The following is a 21,124-nucleotide window of genomic DNA, read 5'->3' on the forward strand; positions in this document are numbered from 1 at the left end:
TTAAAAAAAAAAGAATGGAAATTGACGGATGGAGAACTTCACATGGAAACAAGCATTGTTTTTCCTTCTCAGAAGTAATCTGTGCACAAGTGCTTGAGTCTTTGCACTTACATGAGAGACCAGAAGCTTCAGTCTCCTGGCTTCAGCCCAGCACAGCCCCAGCTGCTGCAGCCATTGGCTTTAAGGCTTTAAAGAACACAAAAATAAAGCAAATAGAGAGAGAAGATGGCCGACGTAGGAGGAAGGCTGTGAGAGAGCGTCCAGTGAAAGAGGGATAGAAAGTTACAGAAGCAGCAAAGTGGAACAGCAGGGAATCGCAGGGAGAGGTCCGTGAGGCTCCCTGGGACAGTGTGGAGCCAAAAAGATCCACACAACTCGGAAGAACAGCGAGAACGGAGCAGGGCAAAGGTAGAGAAACCGACATCCCACTCCAGACCTGCTGAGTCACTTTTGAAAGCGGCCTGACGGGAGACGCGGACAGCCCGGAGGCGGGGAGATCGGGCGGACCGTCGCCGGCGGGAGGCGGAGGCAGACTGCAGCGGCCGGACGTTTGGTGAGCCGGGGGGTTGACGTGGTAGCCTCCGCATTCCTTGACCCCCTACTGAGGGTCCAGCCTCTGAGAACGCGGGGCAGAGAGACTGAAGCTGTCGGGTTTATGCCTTGGGAACTACGCACAGTGGTGTTGGGGCTGAGGGGGCACCAGGAAGGCGCCTCGGATGTTCCTACACTGAGAGGGCCAGTGCGTCTCAGTGCGCAGAGGCTGCTGGTGAGGATCTGGAGTCCTCCACATCCTGCCTGGTGGAAGCGCGATAACATCGGGAAGACCCTGGTCGCTGCGCCGAGCGGACTAGGCGGCCCCGCCTGCAGCAGCCGAGCGGATTAGGCGGCCCCGCCTGCAGCAGCCGAGCGGACTAGGCGGCCCCGCCTGCAGCAGCCGCCTCCACAGCGCAGGTGTCAGATGTCAGGGGAGCTTTGAGACTTGGGAGGTGTAGCGCTGTGTGTCCCCGACACGCAGGTACCACTCCCATAGGGTGAACTGCTCACCCCTCGCCTCCCACCCCGCAGTTCTGAGCGTGGGGGACCCACCAGGAGGGCTCTGAAAACTCCTGCATCACACTGACACGGTGCGAACCTGCCGTGAAATAATAACAGGGCGCCTGGGCCACTCCCCCGCTAAGGGCCGGTGTGAGAGAGCCACACAGGAGCAGGGGCTCTGAACACCCACACACCACGAGTGGTGGATTCACTGCACAAGAGCCACGCCTGGAAAGTGCCTCACCCACAGTCCCGTGTGTGGGAGACGCACCAGGTGGGCTCTGAAAAACCTTGCAGTCCCTGACACGGAGAACGCAGGGAGAAAGCACATAAAACCTTCTAAGTCCTGTGGATTCCCGTGCAGGGGGCACACCCAGAGAGCGCCTCCATCCCTCCACGCCCTGGGGTGTCACACCTGTTGAAGAGGTGCCCAGAGTGTGCCTGGAATCCACTGGGCCCCCAAGGTGGTGCTCTTCAGCCCCGGGCCCTGAGAACGCACCAACGGTGCCTTGAAAATTACCACGCCCGGCAACACCACGCCTGCAGGCTCCAATCTCTACAGGAAAGCACCTGACAGCCCCTCAACACACGGGTTCATTTGCCCCACCAGAATACACCAACGCAATGGGAAAAACCACCAGAAAGAGCTGTGCTCCAGATGAAAGAGCCAGCACCCCACCAAACATGGGCCAAAAGCCATTATCAATATCGGCGATGCGAGATGAAGACATGGACGTGTTACCAGCAAAGGAATTGATGAAAATAATGCTAAAATTTCTCAGAGACGTGGACACAAAGCTGGAAGACTACCAGAACCGCATAATCACCGAAATACAACAAATCAAAACCAAACTGGATGCCCAAGAGAATAAGATTGAAAGCCTCATCAACAGAATAAATGCGGCAGAGGAAAGGATCTCTGAAACAGAAGACACACAAAATGAAAGTGCCCAGCGAATTAAACAGCTGGAGACAAACCTCAGCAAAACTAATAAAATGATGCAAGAGATGAAGGATTACCTTAGAAAACTGAATATTCGGATCATCGGCCTCCCTGAGGGAGTAGAAAGAGAATCTGGGATGCAAGCAGTGCTTGATGAAATTATACAGGAAAACTTCCAAAACACTTGGAACACGAATCCACCCCGCATACAGGATGGACAGAGAACTCCCAACAGACATGATCCAAAGAGATCCTCACCCAGACACACGGTGCTCAGGTTCTACTCCAATGAAGACAAAGAAGGAATCCTGAGACAAGCACGAAGTAGAGAAAAGATCACATACAGGGGAAAACCCATCAGAATCACTGCTGACTTCTCCGAAGAGACCCTACAAGCAAGGAGAGAATGGACAAAGATCTTCCAAGTCCTGAAACAAAACAACTGTCAACCAAAAATAATCTACCCAGCAAAGATCTCATTTGTATATGAGAACGAAATCAGATACTTCAATAGCAAAGAAAAACTAGAAGAATATGTCTACACAAAACCAGCTCTGCAAAGTCTCCTTAGAAATGCACTAGTCCCGGACAAAAAGGAGGCAAATCACAAACAAAGCTGGCAAATAAGAAGGTCTCCAAACTAAAAGCTGCACAAACAAGACAACTACATTGGCAACAACACACACACAACACAATCACATGGCAGGGCAAAATTGCAAACTCTCAATTTTAACTCTCAACACAAATGGTCTAAATTCACCAATCAAAAGACAGAGATTAATAGAATGGATCATCAAACAAGACCCAACCATCTGTTGCCTACAAGAAACGCATCTAACCAGAAAGGATGCAAAGAAACTGAAAGTGAAGGGATGGAAAAAGATATTTCACGCCAATAGACGAGAAAAAAAAGCTGGGGTAGCTATCCTAATTTCAGATGAAATAGATTTCATTCTAACTAATATCAAAAGAGACAGGGAAGGCCATTTTATACTGGTGAAAGGAATGATCCATCAAGAAGCAATCACCATCATTAATGTTTATGCACCGAATCTTAATGCACCTAGTTACGTAAAGCAATTACTTACAGACTTAAAGGAAGACATAGACACCCGCACAATTCTTGTAGGCGATCTCAACACACCTCTAACAACAATGGACCGGTCCACGAAACAAAAACTCAACAAAGAAACAACAGAGCTCACACAAACAATAGAACAACTAGACTTAGTAGACATATATAGAACTTTTTATCCTAAGGCCACAGACTATACATTCTTCTCAGCGGTGCATGGCACCTTCTCCAGAATCGATCACATGATAGGACATAAAGCGAATCTAAACAACTTCCAAAACATTAGTATCATACCATGTACCCTCTCAGACCACCATGGGATGAAACTGGAAATCAACAACTCAAAACTCCCCAGGAAGTATAGGCACTCTTGGAAATTGAACAATATGCTATTAAACGAACAATGGGTCAGAGAAGAAATTAAAGATGAGATCAAAAAATTCATGGAAACCAACGAAAACTCTGATACAACATTCCAAAACTTGTGGGACACCGCCAAAGCAGTGCTAAGAGGTAGATTCATTGCAATCGGAGCGCATGTCAAGGCCCAAGAAAGACGCCAAATACAGGAACTAACCACACACCTCCAGGATCTGGAAAAACAGCAGCAGAAGAGTCCCACGCACAATAGGAAACAAGAAATCATCAAAACAAGGGAGGAGATAAACCAAATAGAAATCAAAAAAACTATACATAAAATCAACAAATCAAAAAGTTGGTTTTTTGAGAAAATAAACAAAATAGACACTCCACTGGCCCGATTGACCAAAAAAAAACAAGAGAAAGTGAGAATCAATAGCATTAAAGATGAAAAAGGCAACATAACAACAGACACTGCAATCATTAAGAAAATAATTAGAAATTACTACAAAGAACTGTACTCCCACAAATTTGAGGACCACCAAGAAATAGAAAAGTTCCTGGACTCCCACCACTTACCAAAACTCAGTCCGGAGGCAACTGCAGAATTAAATAAACCCATAACCGAGGTAGAGATTGAAACAGTCATCAAGGATCTCCCAACGAAAAAAAGCCCAGGCCCAGACGGCTTCACTACAGAATTCTACAAAACATTCCGAACAGAACTAACCCCAATCCTCTACAAGCTCTTCAAAACAATAGAGGAGGAAGCAACCCTCCCAAACTCATTCTATGAAGCCAACATCACCTTAATCCCAAAACCGGACAGAGAACCATCAGAGAAGGAAAACTACAGACCTATCTCTCTGATGAACATTGATGCTAAAATTCTCAACAAAATCCTAGCCAATAGAATTCAAAAAATCATCAGACAGATCATTCATCCGGATCAAGTAGGATTCATCCCTGGAATGCAGGGATGGTTCAACATTCGGAAATCCATAAATGTTATAAACCATATCCAAAAACTGCAAAACAAGAACCACATAATAGTTTCAATAGATGCAGAAAAAGCTTTCGACAAAATCCAACACCTCTTCATGCTAAAAACTCTAGCCAAAGTAGGCATAGATGGGAAAATCCACAACATAATTAAAGCAATTTATGAAAAACCCAACGCCAGTATCATACTGAATGGAGAAAAGCTAGAACCCTTCCCACTGAGATCTGGAACAAGACAAGGGTGCCCGCTATCACCACTGCTATTCAACATAGTCCTAGAGGTACTTGCAGAGGCCATAAGACAAGAAAAAGAAATCAAAGGCATACGTATAGGAAACGAAGAAGTCAAGCTTTCACTATATGCAGATGACATAATCCTATACATAGAAAAACCAGGAGAATCAATACAGAAACTGCTAGAACTTATACGAGAGTTTGGCAGAGTGGCGGGGTACAAAATTAACGAACGAAAATCAACAGCCATAGTGTACGCAAATAACACCAAGATGGAAGAAGATCTAACCAACAGGATACCATTCAAAATAGCAGAGAGAAGTATGAAGTATTTGGGAATAAATCTAACCAAAAGCGTAGGAGACCTATTCGAAGAAAACTACAAACTATTTAAAAAGGAAATTGAACAAGACCTCAAAAGATGGAATAACATCCCGTGCTCCTGGATAGGCAAAATCAATATCATTAAAATGTCTATACTACCACAAGCAATATACATTTTCAACGCAATTCCAGTCAAATTGCCCAAAACATTCTTCACGGAACTGGATACAATGATTCAAAAGTTCATCTGGAAACACAAAAAACCACGAATAGCTAGAACCATCCTGAAAAATAAGAGATTAGCAGGGGGAATCACAATCCCGGACCTCTGGACATACTATAGAGCAGTGGTTATCAAAACAGCCTGGTACTGGCACAAAGACAGAAAAGAAGATCAATGGAATAGAATAGAAGCACCAAAAGGGAACCCACACAAATACAGCCAATTAATCTTTGACAAAAAGACCAATGATAGCTCAAGCAAGTGGGAAGGCCTCTTTAGTAAATGTTGTTGGGACAACTGGCTGATAGCCTGTAGAAACAAAAGGATAGACCCACATCTATCACCATACACTAAGATCCAATCTACATGGATAAAAGACCTAAACCTACATCCAGAAACCTTCAAACTCTTGCAAGAAAATGTAGGAAATACACTGCAAGACCTAGGAGTAGGTTCCGACTTTCTAAGAAGGACACCAAAAGCAATAGCAGTTGAGAACAGAATAAACAAATGGGACCTCATCAAACTAAGAAGCTTCTGTACAGCAAGGGAAACAATCAACAAAGTAAAAAAGCAACCCACAGAGTGGGAGAAGATCTTTGCACACGATATAGGCGATAGGGGGCTAATTTCCAGGATATACAAAGAACTTCAAAACAACCAAAAAACCAAAACAAACAAGCCACTCAAGAAATGGGCAAGGGAAATGGGCAAACATTTCACAAAGGAGCAAGTCCAAATGGCAAACAAACATATGAAAAAATGTTCCAGCTCCCTAGCAATAAGGGAAATCCAAATTAAAACATCGATGAGGTACCACCTAACACCAGTAAGATTGGCCCACATAAACAAGAACACCAACGACGCTTGCTGGCGAGGATGCGGGGAAAAGGGAACCCTACTCCACTGCTGGTGGAGCTGCAAATTGGTACAGCCTTTATGGAAATCAGTCTGGAGAACACTCAAACAACTCGGAATCTGCATGCCATATGACCCAGCAATAGCACTCCTAGGAATATATCCAAAACACCTGTTTTACGACAAACCAACATGCATCCCCATGTTCATTGCAGCACAATCAGTAATTGCAAAAACATGGAAGCAACCGAAATGCCCATCAATAGAAGATTGGATAAGAAAGCTTTGGTTCATCTACTCCATGGAATACTACTCAGCTGTTAAAAAAAACAAAATGCAGTTCTTTGTGGCTAAATGGGCACAACTGGAAACTATAATGCTAAGGGAAATGAGTGAATCCCAAAAGATTAGATACCACATGTTCGCCTTGATTTAACCTGTAATTTATTGTTTGGTTGTTTGTTATTTTTTGAACGTGTCATTGATGCTGTCTCAACCCAGATGTTTCGAAGAATGGAACTTGCATTATTTTTAACATATTGTTTACCCAATACTATGTCAATTAATTCCATAATGTTGTATATTGATACTGAGGCCTTGTTGGGGCTTTTAACCGACCGGATCTTTACTCTGTTAGACCTATCTTCAGACCATAGAAGGTCTCCCCAGGAGGCCACTGAACTTATCTGGACAATAAGACGCTGAACTTTATGCTAGGCATGTGTTTGCAAGCAATGAATCTCAACTGAACTTGAACTATGGTTATGCAGCAAGGTGGAGGAATCCACCATGGGGGGAGGGGTATGGGGAGGGGTGGGGGGAATCCCCAGCGCCTATAAAACTGTACTACACAATACAGTGTAAGCAACAATAAAAAAAAAAAAATAAATTAAAAAAAAAAAAAAAAAAGAATGGAATAGAATGATTCCATAAATAAAATAAAGGAATGGAGGGTGATTAAGGAGTTATGATCCAGCACGAAACAGAGCAACATATGCCTCTTTAATTAATTAATTAATTAATTAATTAATATTGGAAAGGCAGATATGCAGAGAAGAGGAGAGACAGAGAGGAAGATCTTTCATCCGATGAGTCACTCCCCAAATGACGAAAACAGCTGAAGCTGAGCCAATCCGAAGCCAGGAGCCAGGAGCTCCTGTGGGTTTCCCACACGGGTGCAGTGTCCCAAAGCTTTGGGCCGTCCTCAACTGCTTTCCCAGGCCACAAGCAGGGAGCTGGATGGGAAGCAGATCCGCAGGAATTAGAACCGGTGACTATATGGGATCCCGGGCAAGTGCAAGGTGAGGACTTTAACCACTACGCTATCGTGCTAGGCCCGCCTTACTAAGAAGGAACAACAAACTGTTAGAAATGCTTATTCAAGGAAATATTGGCTGAAATTGTCCTGAACCACCAGAAGACATGCACACTGATATCCACAGAGCTAAAATAAAAATGTATGAAACAGTATAAACAAATCATTAGAGCTTGTAGAACTTTACAAGGACAGCGAGCTTGTTTAGCTCATGCTTTCAGAGGCTGAGAGCTCAAAAGCACGGTGTATACTTTGGCTTTGGACTGGACCTAATGATCATTGGTAGCCAGTCCGCAGAAAGATCACAAACAATAAGGAACTAGAAAGATGAAAAATAGGCCCAAATTCAGCCTACATTATCTTCTGAGGCCCAGTAACCTATGATCTCCCACCAAGCTTCACTTCTCTCTCTTTTAAAATCTGATTTATTTATTTAAAATGCAAAATTATTGAGAGGGAGAGAAGGATAGAGATTCCCTTAGCAGCTGATTCACCTTCAAACGGTCACAAAGGTTGGCATTGAACCAGGCTCAAAACAGGAGGCTCAGGCCCAGAGCAATGGCTCAGTGGTTTAATCCTGGCCTTGCATGCATTTGGCTCACATATGGGCACTGGTCCATGTCCTGGCTGCTCCACTTCCCATCCAGTTCCTTATGGCCTGGGAAAGTAGTAGAGGATGGCCCAAAGCCTTAGAACCCTGCACCCACACGGGAGACCCAGAAGAAGCTCCCATCTCCTGGATTTGGATAGAATGAGCTCCGTGTGTTGCGGCCACTTGGCACTCTTATGGGATGCCAATGGCAGAGATAGCAGATTAAACTGCTGCCTATAGTTCACTTCCACCACATACTGAATGTTTTAGTACTGCAGTCGTCATCCCCAGCTTGGCAGGAAAGCCTTTAGTATATATATAGGCATTTGGAAAATATTCAACATCAAAACTAATATCTATATGATGGCAGAACTAAGTAAGAGCAATCAACAGTAGTCCAGTAAGCGGTCACCTACACCAAAGTATTGAAATATTTCTGCTACCTTTTCTTCCAGAAACTTCATTGTCTCATCGGATTGGGCCACTGCCTGCAACAGTAGCATCCTGATTTATGTCTCTGTTGTACTATTTCCCATGTAACTACCTGCTAATAGGTATATAGATAACACATATATGCATATATTCTCATAGATAAACTGTATAATAAACTCTAGCATAGCAAGAAGTGAAGATCTATTTCTCAAACTCTGCAAACATTTGCAGTGTTTGTTGAGTGCTTCTCTTCCATTGTAACCAAATTACTCACATTCCTTTAAGTTACCCAACTTCAGTTTAGGAATGATTTTAATCCACCACTCGCTTTCCAACATTGTTCGGCTGTTTCAGAGCCACTGAACTGATACTACTTATCAGATCATGTATTTGATAAGCTAGCTTGGACCCCATGAAAATAAATCCAAGCGATGGCACTACAATGGTGAAAGAATTGTTTTACTCTCAATGAGCACACCCACACATTTTAAAAAATAGATCTTTGCACACTATATAGGCGATAGGGGGCTAATTTCCAGGATATACAAAGAACTTCAAAACAACCAAAAAACCAAAACAAACAAACCACTGGAGAAATGGGCACGGGAAATGGGCAAACATTTCACAAAGGAACAAGTCCAAATGGCAAACAAACATATGAAAAAATGTTCCAGCTCCCTGGCAATAAGGGAAATCCAAATTAAGACATCGATGAGGTACCACCTAACACCAGTAAGATTGGCCCACATAAACAAGAACACCAACGACACTTGCTGGCGAGGATGCGGGGAAAGGGAACCCTACTCCACTGCTGGTGGAGCTGCAAATTGGTACAGCCTTTATGGAAATTAGTCTGGAGAACACTCAAACAACTCAAAATCTGCATACCATATGACCCAGCAATAGCACTCCTAGGAATATATCCAAAACACCTGTTTTATGACAAACCAACATGCATCCCTATGTTCATTGCAGCACAATCAGTAATTGCAAAAACATGGAAGCAACCGAAATGCCCATCAGCGGAAGATTGGATAAGAAAGCTTTGGTTCATCTACTCCATGGAATACTACTCAGCTATTAAAAAAAACAAAATGCAGTTCTTTGTGGCTAAATGGACCCAACTGGAAATTATAATGCTAAGGGAAATGAGCGAATCCCAAAAGATTAGATACCACATGTTTGCCTTGATTTAACTTGTAATTTTTGTTTGGTTGTTGGTTATTTTTTGAACCTGTCATTGATACTGTCTCAACCCAGATGTTTCGAAGAAGGGAACTTGCATTATTTTTAACATATTGTTTACCCAATACTATGTCAATTAATTCCATAATGTTGTATATTGATACTGAGGCCTTGTTGGGGCTTTTAACTGACCGGATCTTTACTCTGTTAGCCCTATCTTCAGACTAGAGAAGGTCTCCCCAAGAGGCCACTGAACTTATCTGGACAATAAGACGCTGGACTTTATGCTAGATATGTGTTTGCAAGGAACAAATCTCAACTGAACTTGAACTGTGGTTATGCATCAAGGTGGAGGAATCCACCATGGGGGGAGGGGTATGGGAGGGGTGGGGGGAATCCCCAGTGCCTATAAAACTGTATCACATAATACAATGTTAACAACATTAAAAAAAAATAGATGAGTGTGTATGTTTGTACATTGCTTAAAAAAGTACCTCATAATAAAAGCTTCTTAATTAAGTGATATGTAAGCAGCTAAATCATCATAAACTTCATGTAGAACTTATCTTTCTGTATTTCCAAAGTTTATAAGATAGAAAGGGAATGGTGGAGAAAAGTAGACGCAAAATAGTCAAGAAAATAGGAATAAAGGCAGGTAAACTGTAACAAGAACAATGATAATAGTCATTTTTGTTCAACAGGAGCAAACTAAAAACTGTGAGAGAGACTGAATATTGATCAATGCAGAGACAGAAGAAAAATTTAGAATTCAGCACAAGAATATAGCAATAAGTTCAGCAAAAATAACTGAAGTGATAATGAAAATAAAGATGCATGGTGGTGCATCTGTATTTACTGTGGCTTTGGCCAGCCTGCTTCTTTGGGAAGTTGACCAGGGACTGCTCTACTTCCCGTTCGGCTCCCTGCTTGTGGTCTGGGAAGGCAGTCGAGGAAGGCCCAAAGTCTTGGGACCCTGCACCCATGTGGGAGATTTGGAGGAGGTTCCAGGCTCCTGGCTTCGGATTGACTCAGCACTGGTCATTGCGGTCACTTCGAGTGTGAATCATCAATCGGAAGATCTTCCTCTCTGTCTCTCTTCCTATCTGTATATCTGACTTTGCAATAAAAAAAATTAATAAATCTAACAAAGTTTAAAAAAAAAAGAATGCGCTTATGGAAATTGGTGAGTATTTGTAGGATTGTTCTTGCCATTTAGGAATAAGAATTATAAGCATTGAGAAGCTCACAAAACTTCTCTCCTTCTTTGGCTATCTTTCCAAATCCATTTGTTAGCACACACAAGGGGGCCTGTTTGCCTGGGTGTGGTCAATTACTCAGCTTCAAAGTTGGAGTTGCTCAGACCAAAGCTCTGTTGATCTCAAGTAAGTAAAGGAGACACAGGGAAGATACAATCCCTGAGAAAACAGTCTGCCTAACCAGGAGATGGCCCACACTTCACGCCAAGGGCAGGGCGATGTCCAGCTATGTCACCAGGCAGACATTCAGCTAGTGGGTAAGGTGCCTTTGAAAATATGTGGGCTCGGTGTTTGAACGCTTGGGACTCGGGCCATGGAAACCATCGCCATTTAGCAAGCAAGTCCTGGCTGTTGGGACGCTTGAGAGATTTCTCTCCCAATGGTGAGTACACAGTAAGAGAATTTGGGGAATGGGATTAGGTCTCTGGCCCAACCCTACTGCTGCCACCTTGTGGCAGGAAGAACCTAGGGGATGGGTATTCAGCCATGCGGCTCAGATGAAAAGAGCCCTTTGCAGTGTGGCGGCTGCAGAGGATATCCCAGCAAGGTAGGATCCAATGCTTGGGACTTGGGCATGGACACCATGGCCATGCTGTGAGCGAGTCCTGGCTGTTGGGAGGCCAGTGTGGCAAATGCGTGCCAAACTCTGCCTGCTGGCTGTCCATGGGTGAGCTCTAGGGGTTTTTTGGTATGTAATTGCTATCTAAAGACATCCATGTAAGGCCAATGTGAATGTAGGTAAGGATTGAATCCTGTGTGACTCCCAGAGATGGAGTCACCGCACTTACACGCTAGTGTGGGGACTGAGACATGATAGTTTGGAGAGGAATATCCATAAAGATGTATTTTGGGGCCAGACTGATTCACCAGCCTACATGGGAGTCTTGAGATGGGTTGTAAGCATAGAACATCACTGACTGCCACGTGCCAGTTCACACGAAAGCTGTGGTTGAGGGCCTGTCAGGGAGAATTAGATCCCAGTACCTAACTGAGTGTCGGAACAAGGGTGAGTCACATTAGGCATGGTCATGACACCTGCCAACATGTGAGAGAACCAAGTCCGGGGGTAGATTCTGTAAGCTATAAGTGGGCGCAACCCTATGGAAATACAAGTCCCGCTGGTAGGCTTAAGAGTTGGGGTGGTGATGGGCTGAGCTAGGAGTGACCATGGAACCTATTGAGACTCAAAGGTGCTGGAGCTGGAACCAGGCTGGTGAGGTCTAGGCTGCAACACCCACATGTGCATCCTAAAACAGCGTGTGAGACAGGCCTGGCTGCAACATCCTCCAGCTCATACAAAGGCTAAGATGTATTGGCAGGCTTTGCCTGGCAAGGACCTAGCACCTGCTAGAGCATGTGAGCTCTGGGTCAGGGATTGGGCCAATTAGGGACCCGGGAACTTGGAGAATGTTTTGGGGGGATCACATCTCCTGCTGGTGAGCATGTGTTTCAGGCTTGGATTTTGGACAGCCTGAGAAGGATAAGTCCAACTGTTGGCTAATGGGTGGGTTGGTTTTGGAGGAAGGAGGACCTATCAGGGACAAGCCAACCTTACCTCACCAGCAAGTGCAGAAACCAGAATGGAGCAGAGGTCAAGCTCAGCAAGTTTGGCACATCTACCAGGTTGCATGAGACTGGGAAGGAAGCAGATGGAGCAGGGCCAGGTTCCAGCACCCACCAGTAAGTGGTGGGACTTGGGGTAGGTTGGGTCAGGCCAGGCTACAGCATCCAAAGGCAAAGGTGAGGGACTGGGCCAAGCTGGATCAGAGCAAACAGTGCCACATGCAAGATCTATAGCTGGGAACAGACCTAGTTACGAAGCTAAGGGGATGCACTGGCTGGATTGTGGTTCCCACTGGTAAGCATAGGGCTGGAAGGGAGCCATATTCTGTTCTGGATATGGCTGCAGTGTACTTTTGCACAAGTGTGAACTGAGGCTGGGTTTGCTTTACTAGGCTAGAAGACCACGGTAGGTATAAGGCTGGCTAGGCTAGGTTTTTGCCCCTGATGAGCAGTATATGAGCTGTGTCTACATGTGGACCAGGCTAGACTGGGCTGTGATACTCAACAATAATAATTGGAATGGGTTGAAGGTCAGTCAGAAGAAGCCATTGTTTCTGCTAGGTAAGGAGGTGGATTGAGTAGGACTGGCCCAAGGACCCATCTGTGTGTGTAAGATCTGGTATTGGGAGAGGTTCTGATGGAGGAGCCTGGGAAAATCCTCTGTTGGGACACAGTCCATGAAAATGAGCACAAGAACCATGATAATAAGCAGCCCAGACCAGGCCAGGAAACATTGCCCACCAGCATGCATTTGGTGCAGATCAGGGGTGAACAAGCAGTTGGGAAAGGCAGCAAGAGCCCTTTTACTTACGGGACTCGTTTCTGTGCATGGTATGTTCACAAACACGACTCAGACTTTCCTGCAGCTTTAACTGTCCTGTTTGGGAAGTAGATGCAAATCTTTGGGAAACGAGTGGAAAGGTCGGATGGTAAGGAACCTCTGCTCTGTTTCTTGTGCCTTGCATCTCACCTAAATCCTCATCCTGGGTTCCACAATCTCGAGTGTAAATAGGGCAGGGAGTCTGTGTGATGTTTTGGCAAGGGTAGGAAATCACTGCCAGAGATAGGTGGGGTGTGCCAAGGAAAGCAGCTAAGATTTTATTTTCATTATTTTAATTTAGAAGTCTGATGAGTGCTGCATGATTGGGCTACATGCACTTGGAGGAGGGATTAGGGGACTGGAAAAACAGGTCTCTGGGAAGAGAATCTTGGAAATTACAAGCTGGAAAAGACAGGGGCCACTCGTGAAGCTAACAGCTGCTGGAGTGGGGGGTATCACCATTGCAGAAAATGCTAGCAGAGAACAACCCTAAGAGACATGCCCTAACCCTCTACTAGTTTTCCAGACGCTTTCTAGCACCCTCGATTCGCAGATCAAAACAGGGAGTTTTCACCCAATCACAAATCTGGTTTCCAAAGTTTCTATCCTCTTCCCAGCATCAAAAAGTGCAGTTTAGCAAGTGAAGCTTGGTAAATGCTGATGAGTATTCTCATGTGACCCCAAAGTGTTTGCTAAATTGTTATCACCTATTCATGGCACATATGTGAACATATATGCACATAATTCCATTTTGTGTTCCAGTTACAGGAATTGTATACAACTTATGATAAAAACTCTCTTGGAGTATTAATTTAGTAGATCTACATTAATAGTAGCATTGTTAATTAATTAACTAATGTAAACAATTATAAATTTTCTGTGAACTAATCTAAAAAAAATACATTATTACAACCAACTCCCTAATTAATTTTGTCAAGAAATGAAAACTTTCATAAAAGAAATAGAGAATAAGGAAAGAATAGTGATATTTTTCTAAAAAAGATTTATTTATTTATTACTGGAAGGCATATTTTACAGAGAAATAATGAGAGGGTCTTCTTCCATCTGCTGATTCACTTCCCAAATGATTGGAATGGCCAGAACTGAGCTGATCCAAAGTCAGGGCACAGGAGTCTCTTCCCAGGTATTGGATGTGTGTGCAGCATCCTAACAATTTAGGCCATCCTCCAGCTCAAGCAAAGAGCTGGATCAGAAATGGAGCAACCAGGACACGAACTGGTGCTCTGTTGGTACCACAAGGCTAGGAATTTGCCTGCTGCAATGCCACGTTGCCTGTTGTCCCAACACTGGTGGCTTTTACGGTATGAAAACAAGATGGGAAAGTTTTCTTTGTTGATTCAAGACATGGAATGAGGCAGAACGACTAAGGTTTTGGTAGACACACAGAATCACAAAGATAATGTAAAATCAAATGACTACAAGGCAGTATTACAAATGGAGATGGTGATTTATGAAAAAAAAATACTTCAGAGCAGCTGATTTTTCACTGGGGAAAATTTGAAGTTTTTGGAGTTCATACAACGACTAGCAATAGCAAGATAAAGACCTTTATTCAAAATGAACAATTTTGACACATTTAAGATAATTCCATATGATGTTTTCCTGAAAGCCAATGAAATAAAATTAAAATTATATGAATCATTGGTATATTTGATTGTATTACCAATTTATTGCTGCAAATTATTATTCAAAGGTTACGATAACCCTAGAAATTTAGATTTTATGTGCAAACACATGATATAAAAAGTGTGTTGAATGTAAAGGGATTACAAAAGAGAAAACGAATAATCCGATGGATACATGAGTAAAATATGCTAATAAATTCACAGAGAAGAAAGAATAACTTGGCAGAAAACACAAGGACAGACATTCAACAATTTGATGTGCAAAAATTATACATTTTAAAACAAGCTACAATATTGTGAACCAAGAATAGTTACGGAAACTTCCAATTCATGCTGCTGTATGACGTGGTGTAGCATGCTAATTCCCTGTAGTCCCAATCTCTCCATTCTCAATCCAGTTCCTTGCTAATAGCAAGGTAAAGCAATAGAGGATGCCCCAAGGCTTTGGACCCTGCACCTGTATGTGAGACCAAGTGGAAGCTCCTGGTTCCCTGTTTCAGACTGGCCCACCTCTGGCGATTGCAGCTGTTTCCAAAGCGAACTTGTGGATAGAAAAGCTCTCTCTTGCTCTCTCTCTCTCTCTCTTTCCCCCATCTCTCTGTAACTCTGACATTTGAGTAAAACAAATAATAGATCTTAAAATAAGAAAGTATAAGTTGTTACAATCATTAATGAAAATTCTCTCCCAGGGGCCCGGCGCGGTGGCGCAAGTGGTTAAAGGTCCTCGCCTAGCACGCCCGGGATCCCATATGGGTGCCGGTTCTAATCCCGGCAGCCCCGCTTCCCTTCCAGCTCCCTGCCTGTGGCCTGGGAAAGCAGTCGAGGACAGCCCAAAGCTTTGGGAACCTGCACCCGCGTGGGAGACCCGGAAGAGGCTCCTGGCTTCGGATCGGCATAGTATCGGCCCGTTGCGCTCACTTGGGGAGTGAATCATCGGACGGAAGATCTTCCTCTCTGTCTCTCCTCTCTGTATATCTGCCTTTCCAATGAAAAAAATAATAAAAATAAATCTTTAAAAAAAATAAAAAGAAAATTCTCTCCCAGAATCAAATAAAAGCTAACATATTCATAACTCCATGAGCTTTATTTCGGTTCAGGTTTTATATACATAACCTAGATAAAATCCTGCATATGTGCTCAAAGAGCCATGTACAAAATTCAACATTACCACATTGCTTCTTTGAAGAAAAATTGTAAATTGTCTAAGGATAGAATGATGGATAAATAAATTTTCTTGCATCTTGAAAATGAAAGTGTCTGTTAAATATCAATGATTAAATCTCATTTGTGGCATGAAATATGTTTTAATTATAAAAGAATAACAACATGATTGTATATCTAATTTTAAAATATGCAGAAGGGACTTAATATAGCTAGGTATAAATATTTTCATGAGATTTGTTGAGTTGATGGTAAATATTCTTGGGGATGCAGTTATAAAGCAAAGATAATATTCTCAGATTAATTTGTGAAATCTATATTTTTGGTCTGCAAAAGTGCTTGAGCAAATATTATATCAGGCTAAATCTTGATGGTGAGTACAGGAATTCAATTATTTTTTATGTGTATTTCTTCCCATCTCTCCATGCATTTGAAGATTTTTAACTTTATAACCAATAGAAAATTCATATAAACAAAAAATGCAGCTTAGCCCAAACCTCAGAATTTATGTGAAAAAGAAGTTAAAATCCATCATCCAAATATACAACGCAAAAGCATAAGACATTCAAATGAGTGAGGATCTGTTTGATGCAAAATAAATGTTTATTAGATGTGATAAAAAAATATGATTCGTAAAAAATTGGTAACTAAAACCAAGTAAAATTTCACAAGTTGGGAAAGAATAGGTGAATACTTTCTCTCTCTTGAGATCTATTTCTTAGGAGCAGATCTATAATCTGGTGGTTAAGATAGCTGCGTAAGAAGTGCCTGACTTTGATATCTGGCTCTGGATCTTGATTCCAGCTCCCTGCTACTGCCAAGCTTTGGAGGCATTGCTGATGGCTAAAGCAGACAGGTTTCACACACATTGGAAACCATTGCACCAGGACACAGGGCAACCCCAGCCCAGTCATGTAGATCTCTGGGGAATGAATCAACAGATGTGAGCTGTCTTTCTCCAACTGTTTCTAAAACTGATTTAAAAAATTAAATTGTGTCAAGAATATATAAGTAACATTCAAAAACTAACAATTATTGAACAACTCAATGAGTAAGGCAGTGGACATGAACATTCTCTTTGCTGCAGAGCGTTTATAACTGACAAACCCATGGAAATATAGTCATTGCAAAAGCCTACATACTGAGTGATTCTATTTGCACGACTTTATACAAAAGGCAAAAATTATAGGAAAAATAAATTAGTTGTTTTTCCCAAGCACTGGGGCAAGAGAAGGATTTATTTAAAAACCTACATGCAAAATGTAAGATCGGTAGATACAGAGGTAAACATACTATACATATAGTCATTTAAAGTGTCTATAATTCAATTATATCCATTCAATATTGTTTCAGAAGCCTAGGATATCATGGGACACATTTTTAGAACTGAAAATCAACTCAATGTAATTTCAAGAAAATATTACACATAACAGTAGAAAACATCGCCATGTGTAACCACAAATTCACAGCCAGAAATCCCAATGACAGTCACAAGTCACAAGTCTATTTTTTTTTCAGAACAGAAATGCACAAATGCCTCTGCTTTTTCTCCATCAACTAGCTGAATTCAGTGCCTAAGATGAAGCCACTGAGAAAGTGACAAAGCAAATGATGAGTGGTAAATAGAAGTTATGTAGCTTATTGTTTTTGTAATCATTCTATTTTGATAATCTTTATACAGTTGATTAAGTCACAAAGGGTCAAGGGAAAGTGGGTAAGACCATTGTTCCCACATCATTATTTTCTTTGTTTTTGTTTTCTGTGTCTGGAATAATTGAAAAGATAAAGGGAAAAGCCCCACCCAGCCTCCCACCCATCCCAGGTCCCTGACGATGGGCATGCTCCGAGGGTCCTGTAGTTTCGGGTTGCTGCCAATCTCGCCATTCCAAGCATTATGAAATTTCTCCAGAATCTGCTAGCTGACATAGTCCACCTTAGAGCCTCCGTTAGCCCAGCTTTTCATTGCCAACACATGGCTGAGGTGGATATCGATTTGTTCTGTCCTCTGTCCTCTGTTGTGGTACCAGGTGTCCTCTGCAGGTTCCGATGGACTGCCATATCCTCCAGCAAATGTTAATGAGCAGCTGATCTATGCTTCCGGACTCTTCTGCTTCTATTAATTGATAGAGTTCATTAAAAGTAGATATGATATGATAATGGATTTCACAAAAGAACGCTGTGCATATTTCTTTGCATATTTCACATTGCCCACAGTGTTCTTACTTCGAAGCAGTTATTTTTATTTGTTCTTTCGCAAAAGCAAATAGAATTTTTGAAAGACATTCAAGAATTTGTCAGAAAAAAAGATAATTTCTTCAAATGCAAACCTGGAGGGAATTGAAAAGCTATTCTTGGGCTGTAGGAAGATGTTTCATAAGAAAAGCATATTTAATTGAGGAAATGTGTGATTTCAGTAATCACAGATGTTTATTGCAGCCTATTTATATTTGGCTCTGCATTTTTATAACATTTAAACAAATTTTATGAATTTGGTGCTAATTAGAGTACGTGATGCTGATAATGCTGACTATGGTTAAAGAAGGCACATATGGCTGGACGAATTAGCTGGAAGTCTGAACCCCCACGCACCTTCGCTTCCAGTCACTGACACTGCTCTGTTCAGGTAGTTGGGAGCTCCTTTGCAGACATAAATAGCCTTGTGAAGGTATCAGAAACGAAGACACAGTTTTACAAGGAATAGACTGAGCTCACGGTGCCTTTGTCCTTTTGTAAATCTGTTGTGAAATGCACAGTGCAAAGAAACCTAATGTTGATCTGCATTTGATTCGATTTTGTGGAATTAAAGCAAATATTAGCTGGAGTTGCATACAACAAAGTACCCTTTCCTTACAGTGAGAGCAAAAATCAACCATTATGCCTCCACCAAAACAAGGATCTTGAAAGTAGGAGTTAAAATTGGTACCTTCAGCCCTATACTAGTGTGTTATTTATTACAATGATCCGCTCCCCACTTGTCTGTAGTCTTACTTTTCATAACTTCATTTTACTCCAGGTCAAGTACACTTCCAAAATACTTAATAGAAAATTCCAGAAATAAATGATTGGTAAATTTTACATTCAGATTGCTTGTGTGTCTCTTGGCTTTCTGGTTAGTCCTACTCGGAGTGTGAATCATCCATTTGGCCAGTGTATCCACACTGTGTATGCTACCCACTCGTTAGTTGTTTAGCAGGCACCTCTGATATCAGTCGATCATCATAATGGCTCAAGACCCCAAAACAGTGATAATGGCACACTTCTGCAATATGTTATTATACCTTATTTAGTTCATTGTTAATTGATGTTAATTCCTAAAGGAGTCTAGCTTACAAAAACTTTATCATATATATGGAAATACATGTAAATATATTCTCTGCAGCTCCAGACATCCATCAGTGCTTATACCCATCAGAAAGAGAGTGTAACTGCGACCATTGAGCCAATCCTTGCAGTATTTCAGTTTTTCCTTTGTGATTTCAATTTGTGTGTTAAATCCCTAACTCATTTTGAGTACATAGTGTGAGACTGGGTCCAACTTTGTTCTTGGATATGTTAGTATCCTGTCATTCAAAATCATTTGCTCCCAAAGCTGCTTTTCTCATTAGTTACTTCGCATCATAAAACCATTGACAATGGGTTCTATTCCTTCATATTCTGTGTCTACATTTACGCCAGCTTCTCTGTCTTGACCACATTATAGTAATAGTTTTAAAGACTTGGATATACTAATATTTGTCATTTTCAGATATTTATGTTTGATATTAATGATAACACTTATTTAAAGAGACTTAGTATAAGAAAGATTGGATGAAATAATATGCACACATTTATGTACTTATGAAATGTGAAATAACATTTAATATAAATGATGAGCATGATTATTTCTATAAACTTGGCAAAGGAAAGGCATTGTGTAGCACACTAGAACACAGAGTAAAAGCATATTATAAAGCTATCTTTTATACAAACCGCATTAAGTGGGAAAGGGACCAAAACTTTGGTTTAGCAAAAACACTTAAAGGCCTCCCACCAACATAAATACTAGTGAGTTATTAAATTCCTCCCTTTGAGTGTGAGCAAAAGGCAGTGATGTCTGTCTTCATAAGTTACATACAAACTTACACTGAAACAGATGGGAAAATAATTGAAAAGGAATGGATGAGATTGTTCCTTGAATGCATTATTATTATTTTTGTAGGAAATTAAAAATAAATAGGTAGAATATTGAAAGATTGAATGTATATGGTTATCGCAGATTATAAGTGGAGAATAAAACTATCAATTGCATCTATGTAGTAGAAATGGAAAATTTTATATTAAAAATAACACTTAAGATAGCATAACAAATTAATACACCTGGAAAATAGTAGAATATGAATAGTATTATGAACAAAAACAACATACTCAGAGTGTTTAAGGAAGACTTGGGCCCAATGTTAATGGCTTAATTGGCTAATCCTTACTTTTAAACTCTGGCATCCCATTATGGCACTGGTCCTGTCCTGACTGCTCCACTTCCTATCCAGCTCCCTGTTCATGACCTGGGCAAGCACCTGGAGGCTGGCCCAAAGCTTTGGGACCCTGTATCTCTGTTGGAGACCTCAAAGAGACTCCTGGTTCCTGGCTTTGGATCTGCTCAGCCTCCTGATTTTGGCTATTTGGGGAGTGAACCAGCAGATATAAGAACTCTCTTTTCTCTTTGTAAATCTGCCTTTCAAATAAAAATAAACTCTATTTTTTAAGATTTATTTTTATTATTTTTTTAATTGAAAGGTGGATATACAGAGAGGAGAGACAGACAGGAAGATCTTCCGTCCGATGATTCACTCCCCAAGTGAGCGCAACAGCTGATGTTATGCCGATCAGAAGCCAGGAGCCTCTTCTGGATCTCCCATGTGGGTGCAGGGTCCCAGGGCTTTGGGCCGTCCTCGACTGCTTTCCCTGGCCATAGGCAGGGAGCTGGAAGGGAAGTGGAGCTGCCGGGATAGAACCGGCACCCATATGGTATCCCGGGCATGCAAGGCGAGGACCTTAACCACTGCGCCACCGCGCCGGGTCCATCTCTATTTTTTTGAAGAGGGAGATTCACATAGGTGACAG

The sequence above is a fragment of the Ochotona curzoniae genome, unplaced genomic scaffold, assembly GCF_017591425.1.
Source record: "Ochotona curzoniae isolate NIBS_2020 unplaced genomic scaffold, NIBS_Ocur_1.0 scaffold_3835, whole genome shotgun sequence".
Taxonomy (NCBI): Eukaryota; Metazoa; Chordata; class Mammalia; order Lagomorpha; family Ochotonidae; genus Ochotona; species Ochotona curzoniae.